This window comes from Petaurus breviceps, unplaced genomic scaffold (assembly GCF_028583685.1).
Source record: "Petaurus breviceps papuanus isolate PSGF00001 unplaced genomic scaffold, PetGlider_PUasm1.0 183, whole genome shotgun sequence".
NCBI lineage: Eukaryota > Metazoa > Chordata > Mammalia > Diprotodontia > Petauridae > Petaurus > Petaurus breviceps.
The window spans coordinates 2,364,920-2,379,164 of NW_027185791.1; the positions used below are offsets into that span (position 1 = coordinate 2,364,920).

At 38.5% G+C, this 14,245-nt stretch overlaps 1 long non-coding RNA gene across 1 annotated transcript in view; it reads left to right on the forward strand.

Moving 5' to 3' along the window:
- LOC138161045 (uncharacterized) overlaps positions 1-14,245 on the forward strand; it is a 142,786-nt gene that overhangs the window by 70,886 nt on the left and 57,655 nt on the right. Inside the window, exon 2 of the long non-coding RNA XR_011168254.1 lies at positions 2,940-3,161. This is a non-coding gene — a long non-coding RNA (uncharacterized lncRNA). The remainder of the gene's footprint in view (positions 1-2,939; positions 3,162-14,245) is intronic.

Sequence of the window (14,245 nt, forward strand, 5' to 3'; positions counted from 1 at the left end):
AATGTTACTAAACTTTAATCTGGCAATAGCACAATTAGGTCTATATCCCAAAGACCTCCAAAAAAAGAGTAAAAGGACCCACTCATATGCACAAAAAAAATTTTGGTAGCTCTTTTTTTTTTTTTTTTGCAAAGCAAGAGTTGGAAACTGAGAGGACTTGGGTGCCCAACCATTGGTAATGGATGAACAAGTTGTATTACATGAATTGTGCTGTAAGAAACTATGAATGGGGTAATTTCAGAGAATTCTACAAAGACTTGTATGAATTGATATAGAGTAAAGTGAGTGGAACCAAAAGAAATTCATGCAAAAGCAAAAATATTGTAAAGATAAATAACTTTGAAAGACTTAAGACCTCTGAGCAATACAATGACAAACAATTCCAGAGGATTTATAATAAAATATACAGCCCAGATGCTAATAGAAATGTGATGGACTCAGAGTACACACACACACACACACACACACACACACACACACACTTAATGCAGGAATTAGCCTTGACTATATAAATTTGTATCAGGAGCTTTGTTTTTCTTTCTTTCTCAATGAGGAAGGGTAATGGTGGGAAAAAGGAAGAGGTGAATTTTTGTTGACTCAAAAAATAATTTAATAGAAGAATTTACATTTGACCCTAGAGGCAATAGGAAGCCCCTTTAGTTAGTTAACTACAGGAATCACATGGTCAGATCTACAATTAGGGAAAATTGCCTTGCAGCAGTTTGTGAGATGAATCAAGGGGGGAGAGATTTGAGACACAGAGCTCAATTAGGAGGCAATTGCAACAGTCTTGGCAAGAAGTAATCTTCGGGAAGATGGGGGAGCAGGTCAGAAAATTCCAAGCTCTCAAGATTTTCCCTCAGAAAAGAGATAAAATAGCACCTTAGGGTGAACAAAATGAGGGTAAAAATAAATAAGGAACACAACAAGGGTCTTCCTGGGACAATCAGAAGAAAAATCCTAGAGCAAGGTTTGGTCCCTGTGAAGAGCAAACACTTCTAGGCTAGGGTCCTCTTAAACAACAAGCCCCAAGCCCTGGAGTTAGTTGATTTGAGAGGCTGCCCTGCCCTCAGTCACAGGAATTTTCACCCCAGTGATAGTGAGGGGAGCTGGGTGTCCGAACCTAGGAATATCAAGGGAACCTAGGAATATCGAGGGAACCTCTGTTGAAAAGGAACATCAGACCCAGCTGTGCTGCAGAGAGCAGAAGGAGCGAGAAGGAAAGAGCACACATCCAGTGAGTGCAGAAGCAGTGGGGCAGAAAACCTCTGGCTTTGGGCACTTACAGGAGGTTGGAGGCTTTGTTTCCAAGCTAGAGGTAGAGAATTGGGGCAAGAGGCACCACCCCCCATACCCCAGGGTTAGAGGTGATTACAAAAATTAAGCTATTAGCCACAAAAAATGCATAGGCAAAGCAAAAAGAATCCAATCATAAAAATCTATTATGGGAATAGAGAAGACTGGGGTTTATCTTCAGAGGAGGATATTGAAGTAAAGAAACCCCCTGTACCCCAAAGAGTAATGTCAAATGGTCAAAATGTCAAATGATCATAAAAATTCATAAAAAAAAGAATTCATAAAAGATCTCTTTAAAAGACTTAAAAATCAAATGTTAGAGATGGAGGAAAAACTAAAAAAAAAAAGAATAATCCAAGAAAAACAAGATTATGAAAGGAAATTCAACCAATTAGAAAAGTACATGCGGAATCTTAAGAAAGAAAATGACAACTTGAACATTAGGATTGGGCAAGGTGAAACCAGTGAAATTATAAGAGATCAAGAAATAATTAAACGAAATATGAATAATGAAAAAATAGAAGAGAAAGTGAAACATAAGAAAAACAACAGATTTGAAGGATAGATCAAGAAGATAAAACATAAAAGTAATCAGACTAACTGAAAGCTGTTGTCCTGAAGCACTAGAACAAGGAAGGAAAGTAGAAATAGAACAAATCGATTGATCACCACTGAAATGATAATGGGAATATCATAAAATGCTGTATTTTAATTTTTGTGAATGTTTTGCCTTAATTTGTTACTGAATAAATAGAGAGTTCACTATTCTGTGTAATCAGGATCTTAAAAGCTGTTCACAACAGCAGTCCTCTGGAAAGCTGCTCTTCCTTGGCTTTACATTACAGTGTAGTCGACAGGGTTACAAAGTTAGTGCCTCCATTTGTTCCAGGATCTGTGGACATTTAGATTGAGATTGTAAGGCCAAGGATCCTGGAGGGGTGGAATGTAATGGTAATGGGAATTTGAAGATCTTCCCTGCCCCTTGTATTGGCAAGCTAACAGGTACTTAGCATTTAGTTTCAAGTTCATAATTGTCTCAAGTATTAAGACCCAGAACTTGTGAATGTCACAGTGGGATGGACTTGTTGATGTAACAGGAAGGGGCAGAACAGGGAGGAGCTAATACCATATATAAGGAAAGTCCAATCTGAGAGAAGCCAGAACTATTGAGAGTATGCATCTGGTGGCTGGGCTGCCACTGCTGGAGAGAGAGAAAAGAACTGAGAACTGAACTGAGGACTGAGAAGAGAAATAAGAACTGAGGACTGAACTGAGAATTGAGAAGAACTGAGAAATAAGAAAGGAGAACTGGGAGGAGGTGTGGCTGTGGTGTCATTACTTTGTCTCTTTGTTTTGATGTTACTTTGTCAGAATCTTTTGCTGATAGAGGTCGTTGCTGTTGTTACAGAAGCCCTGGGACTTTGCTGCTCATTCAGAAGCCCTGAAAGAGGATTTTCTTGTTGTATGTTTACAGAAATCCTGGAGGATGGTCTTGCTGACCATTTCAGAGGTCCTGGGACTATACTGATGATTTGTGTTGATTCCTCAGACCTTGTTGTTGGGTCTATGTTGATTTCCCAGGCAAAAAGTGAATCGGTGAAGATGCCAGCACTGTGCATGAATGTTATTGTGGCTTTGTTAAGTTTTGTCTTCCCAGGAACAGAAACCATGAAGGACTTGAGGTGGACCAGACACTGTGAGCTTCAATATGGAGCAGAAACTGCATAAGAAGCTGGACTAAGAAATGAGAGCTGTCTGCCTTTGAACCCAGGTGGCAGTTGGAAAGATTTGGACAGGAACTGGAACTATGGAAGAAGAAGAACTGAGAGCCTGCCTCAAGTCAAGATGAAAAGACCTCTCCTTGGGTAAGTTTAATGCACACTGAGAAAATCATGACTCACTGTGGCCTAGGGGTGGAGACCTCTGACCTTTATATTTAGATGACTGAGTTAAAGATTTCTCCAATTACAAAGAAAGAGGACTTTTTGATTGAGGAGACTAAGACAATGTGACCTAGGGGTAGAGGACTTTGACCTTTGTACTTTGTGTCAATTAAGGAAGCCTCCTTAAGGATAATTGAATTAAGGACTTACCAAATGATTGTATTACTAAATGAATGTTATCTTTTGCTTAAAACTATGTGACCACTTTGGTGAAAGCTATGTGGCCATTTTAGTGATAACTTATTATGCCATAACATTGTGAATGCTGTACTTTGATTTTCTGTGAATGTTTTGCTTTGATTTGTTACTAAATAGAGAATTCACTATACTGTGTAATCAGAACCTTGAAAGCTGTTCACAGGAGCAGTCCTCTGGAAAGCTGTTTGTGCATGGCTTTACAACCACTTAAAAGAGATCCTATGAGGAAAATTCAGAGAAATATTATAGTCAAATTCTGAAACTTAAGAACAAAATATTAAAAGCAAAAAAAATTTTAAATATAATGGTGCCACAATTAGAATCACACAAGACCTAGCAGTAGAGATATTAAAAGACCACAGGTCATGGAACACTGTATATGCAAGAGCAAAAGAACTGGGGTTCCAGTCAAAAATATGATACCCAGAAAAAGTTTAGCATAATCCTGAATTTTAAAAATGGACATTTGATTAATTGTCAGACTTTTAAGACTTTGTTAAAAAACAAAACCTGATTTGACATACAAGAAACAGCAGAATTCAATAAGGACAGGTGGTTTACTTTTTATATATGTAAAATGCAAAACATATGTCTAGGATTCTTATTAACAATTGCATAGTTCACAAGAAAAATTGGGATTAACCTGAGTATGATATGTATTTAAACAGTAAAACCAATTGGGAACAGCTAAAAAGAGTAATTATTTTATACAAATCAGGTGCAAGAAGAAGAATCAACATAGAGGACTTAGATGGGTGAGGAGGACTGGTAGTTCTGGTAACCTATTTTCATCAGAAATGGGTTTAAGAGGGAACAGTACATATGTATTTAGAAGAGCATAAAAGTATTCTAAATCCAGAAGAAATAAAACAGTAAGGGTTTAGGGAAGGGGGAGAGGACAAGGGAGAGATCTTTAGAGAGGAGGGTGAGGGAATAGGTAAAAGGGGGGTATAGAACAGTATTTAGATCAATGGGAATGGGAGGATAAGGGAGGGATTTCTGAAAGGGAGCGTGAAGGAATAGGTTATAGCAGGCTATAGAAGGGTGTTTAGATTTATGGGAATGGGAGGATGGGGAGGGATCTGTGGAGGGGGATAGGCAAATAATGGGAGGGCAAGGTAGTGGTTAGAAGTAAAGCAGAGGAGGTAGGAGGGATAGGGAGCAAGAGCTAACCATAAACCATAAAAACAAAGACCAGGAGTAGAATTTGAGAAATTCTATATTCATGTCTATATATGTATGTATACATATATATGTATATGGATTTATCTATAGCCATTGAGAAACATATTCTCACTTAATTGTAGCCTTTGGACAGGGAAGAAAAAGAAGAACAAAGTAAAAAAGTGCACAGCAGAAAACTAAAGAAAACTTACAAGGAAGCAAAGAAAAGATGGACAGCTCTTAACACAATATGTAGTATTTAACATATAGGTTTTCTTGAAATGAAAATTTATTGTTGCATATTTTGAATCCTCTCATGTTCTGCTATGCACATGACATGCTTTTTTTCCCTTTCTTACTTTGTATTTAAGTTCCAATATTTAAGTATGTGATATGTTTTTGTTTCTTTTCTCTATGCTGCATTTATATTCTGGTGTTTGAGTCTAGAATAGAGTTTTTTTTAAAAAAAACAAAAGGTAATTCAGAGACCTTAGGCTCCCCAAATACAACTAAACATTAAAAAGGTCTTATTTGCTTTATTTATGCATGCATGCATACATGCATGATGCTAAGGCTCCTATTCACCTGGCCTTGTGGTTCAGACAGCATCCAACTAGGGAAAGAAGGATTTTCAGAGGCAAGAAAATAAATAAGTCCATGGGGTAGAGAGAAAGTGTGTACACTGCTACCACTTAAGGAAGTGTTTACCTAGTTTTAGGGATCTGTTCAAGTTCTGATTAATTCCAGGGTCTTGGAGAATTATATTTCTCACTGTTTCTCTGTGAGGTTATGAATACCATTCTGGAGGAAAACTATACTAGAGTCTGATATCCAAGCTAAAAAGAAATCCCTCTGAGAATGGGAGGTTTGGCAGGAAATAATTCCACTGATTTGGCAAATGGAGGATCTCTCAAGCTAGATAGTTTGGGGAGGGGTCTAACAGGAATAGTTTGATGATGTAATGGCATCAATGGGACTAATGTTTAAACTTCAATAACTCAAGAAGCATTTAAAAGGGAGAGGGGAGGGCAGCTAGGTGGTACAGTGAAAAGAGCCTTGAGTTCAAATCTGACCCAGACACTTAACACTTACTAGTTGTGTGACCATGGGCAAGTCATTTAACCCTGATTGCCTGACCTCCCTCCTTAAAAAACAAAGCAAAACAAAAAAAGCCAACAAAAAAAAAAGTAATCAAGGCTTGAACTAAGGAGATTGCCTGTCAGTAAAGAGAAAAGATCAGAGGGGAAAGATGTTGTGAAAGTATAAGCATTAAGATTTAACAACTGATTAGATATTTAGATGAAAGTGAGGAATCCAGGATAATTCTGATATTACAAATCTGAAAAACCAGAAGGATGGGCGTACCTTCAATAAAACAAGAAAGCTTGGAAGTGACATGGGTTTAGGGAGTTCACTATTTAAAATACTGAACTTGAGATGTCTAGAGAATATCCAGTTTGAAATGCTCAATTGGCAAGTGATAGTGTGAGAATTTAAGTTCATCTGATTGACGGAGGCTGAAAATATAGATCTGGGAGTCATCTTCATACAGGTTAAGTGAACAAAAGATGAAGAGGTAACCTATGGAAAGAGAAGATATAAGAACAAACCTCAGGTAACAATCACATTTAATAAGCATGAAGAAACTGAGGGGTTGTCAGAAAGGTAGGAGAACCAGGAGAAAGTAGTGTCAGGAAAACCCAGAAAAGAGAGAGTATCTCAGAGAAAAAGGGTGGTCAACCATGTAAAATGTAGCAAATTGGTTGAGAATGATTAGGACTTGAGAAAAACAATTCAGATTTAGAAATTGAGAAATCAATAGTTTTGACTGATGAGACCAGAAGAGTGAATGAAAGAAGTGGAGGGAACAAAAGTAAATAGCTTTCCCCCAGTGTCTGGATGAGAAATTGTGGAAAGATATAGGATGATACCTTGAGAGATGGTATGATCTAGCGAAGGGTTATTTTTAAAGGAAAGGCATATTTGGGATTATTTGAAACATAGTGCCTCACATATCAATGCTTGTTCCCTTCTCCATTGCCATTAAGGAAGTGTCTGTTAGATGTTCCTAAATGGACCAAAGGCATCAAAACATGAAATCCAGAGTTGTGACACCAAGCACATGGGTTTTCTTTCATTGTCTGCTTCCCTGCCATTTCCTGAGTGCCTACACGTCCCACTGGGTGTGTTAGTGTGAGTGTATGATCTAGGTTTATATGTGGATTATTTAGCATTTTCTTTAATATGAATACCTTTGATGTTTTTTCTTTATTAAATAAACAATTATGTTTGGGAGATAAAAGTGTCATTCCTCTGAATGGCTGACTATGTAAATAAGAATATATTAGTGAGGGCTCAAGAATTAGAATGGTAAGGGGAGGCCAGGTGGCTCAGCAAGTAAGAGCACCAGCTCCAGTGTTGGGATGACCTGGAGATCGAATCCCGGGCTCAGATACTCAGCACCACACCCAGAAATAACTGGCCATGTAACCTTGAGCAAGTTACTTAGCCCCGATTGCTTAAAAAAAAAAAAGAATTAGAATGGTAAGTAGGGGAATGTATTTCTCCTCAATAACACTGCCGCTTAGTACTTTGAGAGAATTCAAGTGTAATGGCATGGTGGCAGGCCTTCTTGCCAATGTGAGAGTAAGTTGGAACGAGAAACCAACCCAGAGAGTAAGGAGGTGTCGACATTCCCTATGCAGGAGGTGATTTACTATATATATTATTAGGGTGCACAAGTACCATGTGAGTTACTTTTTGCTGCATATCTATCGTGTGATAAATGACTCACTATCATTAGTAGTATTATGTTTTGCATAAATTATCCCATTTGAACCTCATAACACCTCTGTGAGGCAGATGGCAGGTAGTATTATTATTCCCATTTCACCTATGACAAAACTGAAACTTTGAGATTAAATAACTTACCTATGGTCGCAGAGTTAGTTTATTTCAGGGCTGGAATTTAAATTCAAGCCTCTCCTGACTTCAAGTCACATGTTCTTTCATTAAAGCACTTCAAAAATTGTTGTTTGCTCTTTCCACAATGATAGTATTAATATTATTCCAAGAAGCCATTTCAAGAGTTCTGCCAAAATTTCCCCAAGGAGCAAGTTTAATTAGATATATCTGAAATACTCATTTGTTGTAATTTGGTCAATTAAAGCAGTGCCACAAGCAACAGGTGTGATATGGCTGTTTTCTTCATACATGGCATCATGGCTCAAGCCAAAAACAGTATCTAAGAGGCAGCTAGTGTATAGTGAATAGAAATAGATCTGAGCTCAAATCCAGCCTTGGACACTTAATAGCTATGTGATCCTGGGCAACTCATTTAACCTCTGCCTTCCTTAATTTCCTCCACTATAAAATGAGCACAACAACAGCACTTTCTTCTCAGGTTTGTTCTGAGAATCAAATGAGATAACATTTGTAAAAACACCAAGCACAGTGCCCGGTACATTATAGGTGCCGCTCTAAATGATTATTCCTTCCTTTCACTTGCATCTATTCTTAGCACATGTGTACAGTTAAGCAGATGGAAACAATCCAATTTACAAATATTTACTGAGTTCCTATTATATAGCAATAAGCACTATTCTCAAATTAATTAAAACCGAGTTTGGCCAAGAATGTCAAGTTATCTACTACATGGGGTAAAATGTCCCAGATGAATTATCTTTCTAGAAACATTCCTTATAAAGGCAGTATGGCAGAAAGTCAGAAGCAGGGTCATAAAAACCTGGGTTCAAGTCCCAAACTTGGCACATCCTGAAAGTATGACCCTGACTGATTCACTTAACCCCTGAGGTCCCCATGCCATTCTCTAAGATGACAGATTATAGAAAAGGTGTTGATCTATCCTGAGAGAGGAAATTCTTCACCAGAATCTCCCTGATGAGATCACATGTCTGACCTGTTTATTCCCTGAGAAATTTTACCTCTTGTTCCAAGTCCACCAAAATGAACTGATCATTCTTCATTTCTTGTGAAACATCACAATGTACTCAGAGAAACCACTACTAAACGCTAACTTTCCCATCACATTTTCCATCATGTGGAAATGGTGAACTTCATAAGGAACTGAGACTGTGGCAGCCAAGATAGCAGAGTAAAGGCAGGGATTTGTCTGAGTTCTCCCAAATTCCCCATCCAAATAACTTTAAAATAATACCTCAAAATAAATTCTGGAGTGGCATAACCAATAAAAAGATGAAATGAAACAATTCTCCAGCCCAAGATAGCTTAGAAGGTTGACAGGAAAGGTCTGTTTCACAGAGGTGAGAGAAGACTATACTCCAATGCAGGCAAGCCTAACAGCAGGTCTTGGGGGGGACTGAATCTATAGTAGTGGCTTCCAGAGATATAGTGGTCCACAGATGGTAAAGGAACCATAAAATTGATCAGAAGGAGATTGTAAGAGACCTTTTGCTGTGTGTATCTTTTCTCTTCTGTTGTCTGCTTCTTCTAGACCTTCACAGATTTTTTTTCCAGATAGACTATTACAAGGATATTTCATATGATTCTCTGTATCCCCTAAAATGTCCATCCCAAAACAGGCACTCAAAAAATATTTTCGGATTAATGGAATGAGTGAATAGTTGGTGGGCCCTATTTTTTATGTCTACTTTACAGTTGAGGAAACTGAGGCAAAACAGAGATTAAGTGACTTACCCAGAATCATAAAGTGAGTAATTGTCTAAAACAGGATTTGAACTTATGTCTTCCTGTCTCCAGAGCCAGCTCTTTTTTCTCTATTTCCTGTATACTCAGAATACTTGCTGAAGAAACTTCTCTTGTATTTATTTTTATCCAGTCCTTTTCTTTCAATTCCCCCCCCCAGACAGGCTGAGGAAGAATTAGGAAAAGAAGGGGAATCAGCCCAATCTGCACTATACTGCAAGTTGTGTTTCAAAAGCCCTGGGTTTCTGTGATACCTGAGAGATAATGTTTTGTGGTTGTTGTTGCCTTTGTAAATCACATGGCTATTCTTATTGAATTGTAGAAAAAATATCGAGAGGAACTGCTTGAGAAGGGGAGTTATACAAGAGTAGAGAGGAGAGAGATTTTCTATTTTTGGTAATGCAAGAGTCTATTCTAGACCTTGAGAGGCAGTAAATGATAGAGAACTGGCCTAGAAGCCAGGAATAGCCAAGACAGTCAACAAGCATGCATTAAGTGTTCTTCTGTATCAAAAACTCTGCTAAGCATTGGTGATATAATGAAAGGCAAAAATATGGTCCCTTACTTCAAGGAGTTCACATTCTAATTCAAGAGACAACATTGCAGATAACTATATACATGTAAGATATTTCCAGTGTAGATGGAAGGTAACCTCAGAGTTTTGAGGAAAGGGGAAGGCTAGAGTCTGGGAAAGGCTTGCTGCAGGTGGAATTTAAGCTGAGTCTTGATGAGAGCAAGGGAAGCGAAGAGGCAGAGATACAGAAGAGAGCATTCCAGTCATGGGGGACAGCAAATACAAAGTCACAGAGATAGGTTGGTGGAACATGAGAGGAACAGCATGTGAGGCAATATAAAGTATAAGAAGACTGAAAAGGAAGGAAGTGGGCAGATCACAAAGAGCTGTAAAAGCCAAACAGAAGAGTCCTTTTTAATCACAATAGTAATATAAAGCCAATGGATTTTGTTGAGTAGGGAAATGTCCTAGTTTTAGGGCAATCATTTTGGCAGCTGAGAGAAAGATGAATGGGCAGAGACTGGAGGTACAGAGACAAAAAAGATATTTTTTAAATCCAGGGAGACTTTTAAAAGTCCAGTCTTAAGGACTTGTATTAGAGTGGTGGCCAGAGGCAAAGAGGGAAACCAGATTGGAGGAAGACCTGAGTTCAGTTCCTGCCTCTGCCACATGTTGGCTAAGCCACTCTAAGTTACTTGATCTCTCAATGCCCTAGGAAACTACAAATCGCAGAATAGATACAGAACTACTTTGGGAGAAGGATTTCCTCACTTGAAATTTCCTTCCCATGGATCTAGTCCAAAATAAAAATTCTAAACCATCTTGCTAGACTATAGTGATATTGGGGGTCCATTTAAGTCACTGGCAGGCCCAGGACAAAGTAATGAATGATGACGGGGAAGAGGTAGTATACTCATGGACAGTCTGCATGACATCTGGTAACTAAACAACATACTATATTCAATTCAACTGATAAAGTATTGATTAATTTCATGACCACTTGCTAATCAGAGGAATAGGTTGGGGGAAGAGTGGGCTGAATTCACTAAGTTCTGTACTAAATATACTTCTAGCAATTTACCACTCATACCATTTGACACAAAGTGGTACTTACACCTGCCTCACCTTCAATTTTGTCATTCAACCAGCCAACCTACTTTCTTAGAGAATATTAAGGTTTTTATTTTGGGGCCTGGCATTAAGAGCTAGAAGTAAGAATCTGGAATTTGAAGTTTGCAAGTTGCTAGACCCCCATTTTCTGTATTATACTTGACAAAGGTTTATGGTTCATCTGCATTCCTATTTTTTAATTTAATTAATCAGATAGAGTCCCATTTTGTTTATAGAACCAATGCATTTATAATACAAGTGAAGGGGATGAAGTATTTCAATTTCTCAATGAGACTGAGAAGATTGGAACTTTTAGGAAACAAAATAGCATTCCATGTGACTAATTACATTAAAAATATGAATGCAAATGAACAGACATACAAAATTAAAACCAATTTAAGTAATCAATTAACAATAAAACCTCAATCAATCTTCGTTCCCAGGAAAGGAAAGATAAATTGTGAAGGAAGGGCAGAGCACTTTCTATTGACACTTAATGATTCTTCATTTACAATGTAGGATTTGACAAAAAGTGGAATTACCCTCTCTTTTGCTTTGTTCTAATGCTTCACACCAGAGTCTTCACATGAGTAGAAATACATTTCTAAATTAGATAGTAAAAAATCCACATTTTTGTTATTTATGACAAAATAGTTATTATGCAATAGCAACATAGTTCTAAAATAGTTCTTTGAATTTGAGAATCACAGCAATAACTTCCAAAGTTCTGGAAACAGTCATGTTCAAGTTAGTTTCTAAGAAACAATGTACTGCATCAAAGTACAAAGTACAGAAGTACTTTTACCTCAGACTTCATTCCTCTGAGTATTTTTAGCTGAAGGGATGCTTCTCTCAGGTCCACAGAATTGTGTTTCTCACATCAATGTACTTTTTGCTTTTTGCCCTTTAAGTAAGTAAACTATCCAAATACAAAAGGAGTGATTGGCCTAAGGGGATAAGGCTCAAATTGTATTGCAGTTGATATGGCTAACTGGCTGCCTAAGCAATTAAAAGAGGCATTAGCCACATGGAGTCAGTGCCCTTCAGATATGGTAGATGTCCAACAGCCATGCGAGTCACTGCTGTCTCGATACATTTCTGTATGGAGATAAGGGGGAAGCACATGAGCCAAATACTCTGTCCTTGTTGAGTATCTTTCCATGTTATAGTTAATTAAATTAAATTGTTGAATAATCCATGAATATCTCACTTTATTCCAGTCTTGTATCTGAACCTGCTGTTCTGAATCAGGTCTGGACATTTTAGTGTAGAAAGCAAAAATAGATCAAAATGTCATCATGGCTCATATTGAGGTTAAAGTGGTAGAAGGGCAAAACAATTGGGAAGGATAAGGTAGCAAGACATAGCAATGCACAATACCATGACAGGCACATCTGGGGCTGTATGAAGAATCCTCTCCATGAAACAAACCCTGACTGATGTAAAGCAATTAGCTCTGAGGCTAAAGGAGGTTGTGAGGGAGTATCAGCAGTAGGTGTATAGCTTTCTTTAAGCTCTAAGCTAAGAATTCCCTGGTCATCACTAATGATCCTAAGAAACCAGGCTACCAGAATGAGAAAAAGTAAGTAAATGGCTTCAGAAATGTTCAGCTATATCTCGAGATTGCTAAAGGGTAGGGAAGCTGATAAAATTGGTAATAAAACAAGTTAAAAGATATTGATGGGTAGAGGGAGCAGAAGATGATTCATGAGCATGAAATATAGATTCCAACCCAGAGTTTCTTTTTTTTAAAAAAATGCATTAAATTGTCGTGAAATCTAAGCTATTCTGGAAGATTATTGGAGTGGGAGTGAAGATAAAGATTTGGAAACTTTCCTGTCATTAGTGGCAAGAAAGCCTTGGGCCTATTCTATTATCATGTTCTTCCCTCAAAGTGTTCTTTCCTCCCTGGAGACGTTGAAGAGTTGTTGGTTCTGACCACCAAAGGCCTGGAAGGGTGAAGGCAGAAGTTTGAACAGCAATATGATGAGTCACTAGAACAATGATTGCTACAGGACTGGTCCAACTGAGTTATGCAAAGACTGTCTTCATAATGGAAAGATCTCATAAGACTTACTTTTGAAAATATAGTAAAATTAGTTAAAGGTACAAAATGAGAAATGCCTTTTGTACCTTCTTAGGTGGCTAACTAGGGAGAGTTCATTCCTGGCCCCATAAAAGTGAAGTCCCTCTTGTCCTACCATGACTTAGGATCAACAAGCTTGGACATAACTAAACCTACACCCAAACTGCACTAGGTTTAGCTATGGGTCTGTCCCACCATACCATCAGGTAGGCACAGTCAGGTCAACTGGTGAAATTAGAGCAGATCAGGTTCTGTCTCAGGCAAATGCAGCCATCAGACAAAAAAGGCACACTGGGGATGGTAGAAGGAAGTAAAGAAGGGGAAAGGAGTAGAAATCAACCAAATAAAATCCAGTATCTGGCATAGTTAGTGTAATAGTAATGGAATTTGTAGATCCCCCTGTATTGGCTTGGTTTTTGGGTTGAGTGTTAAAACCCAGAGCTTGTGAATCCCACTTATGGGATGGACTTGTTGACTTGAAAAGAGAGGGCTGAACTGGGAGGAGCTGGTGCCATGAAAGAATTTTTAGAAGCAGCATTGTGGAGGCAGAGAGAGAGAGAGAGAGAGAGAGAGAGAGAGAGAGAGAAAGGATTGCTGAGGGCCAGTTCAAGCTGCCCAAGACTTTTGACAGCTGCCACCTGGAGCTGCCAAGGACTGAGGAGACATGGCTGTGATGCCGGTACTTTGTCTGTTTGTTTTGATGTTGTTTTGCCAGATTCACCCACTGGTGAAGGACAGTGCTGTTGTTGCAGAGGTTCTGGAACTTTGCTGTTGGTTCAGAGCTACTGAGACTGTTCTGCAGACAGAGAGTGAATCCTGTCCACTGGTGAAGGACAGTGCTGTTGTTGCAGAGGTCCTGGAACCTTGCTGTTGGTTCATAAGCCCTAAAGAAGGATTTTCAGAAACCCTGGAAGAGGGTCTTGCTGATGTTTTCAGGGGTCCTAGGACTGTTCTGTAGACAGAGAATGAATTAATGAGGACACTGGCAATATATCTAGTGGCCTTGTTAAGCTTCATCTCCCCAGGAACAGAGGTTGCTGAGAACTTGCCTCAGGTCAAGATGAAGAAAAGACCTCTCTTTGAGTAATAAATGCTGTGATGACATCTTAACCTTGTTGTAACTCAGGGGTAGATGGCCTTTGTGCTCTCTACTGCCTATTTTGAGAAGGTGCTTGACTTTCACTGATGATAATTGTAATTCAGTTGTGCTCCAGGGGTGAGAAACTTTTGACTTTTTTGTGCTCTGTG